The 406-nt window shown below is 33.0% G+C and overlaps 1 protein-coding gene across 1 annotated transcript in view; it reads left to right on the top strand.

Annotated features, from left to right (window-relative positions):
- The window catches only part of LOC119586826 (microtubule-associated serine/threonine-protein kinase 3-like), a gene marked incomplete at its 5' end in the record, with an annotated part of 55250 nt that overhangs the window by 2227 nt on the left and 52617 nt on the right, over window positions 1–406 (top strand).

The raw sequence follows: 406 nt of genomic DNA on the forward strand, positions 1-406 counted from the left end.
AGAATCTGTAGACCTTAGTCCCTTGTGAACAATTCACAATGTCTTACCTGTCTGTGGATGTTTGGAGACTCCTGTTAGTACTCAAATCTGAACTCCACAGAACAGAGAAGAGTAGAATAACCTTTGTGATAGAAATGTGCTGTCAGTTGCTTGACATGTCATTTTTTTTTTTCTTCTTTTTTGCTAATCATGAGACTGCACTACAAACATTCTAAATGATCTAGAATTGCAAAAAGAAAGAAATGTCTGAATATCTTTTTTTGTAACAAGACCCTTTCCCAAAAGTATTTTGTGTATTTATTATAATTATTCTTTTTAATGATGGATATACCTTTTTCCCCCAATTCTGTAATTGACATGTAGAACTTCCATCCAGCCTGCAACCCAAGAATATTTTTGATAAATT

This window comes from Penaeus monodon, chromosome 22 (genome assembly GCF_015228065.2).
Source record: "Penaeus monodon isolate SGIC_2016 chromosome 22, NSTDA_Pmon_1, whole genome shotgun sequence".
NCBI lineage: Eukaryota > Metazoa > Arthropoda > Malacostraca > Decapoda > Penaeidae > Penaeus > Penaeus monodon.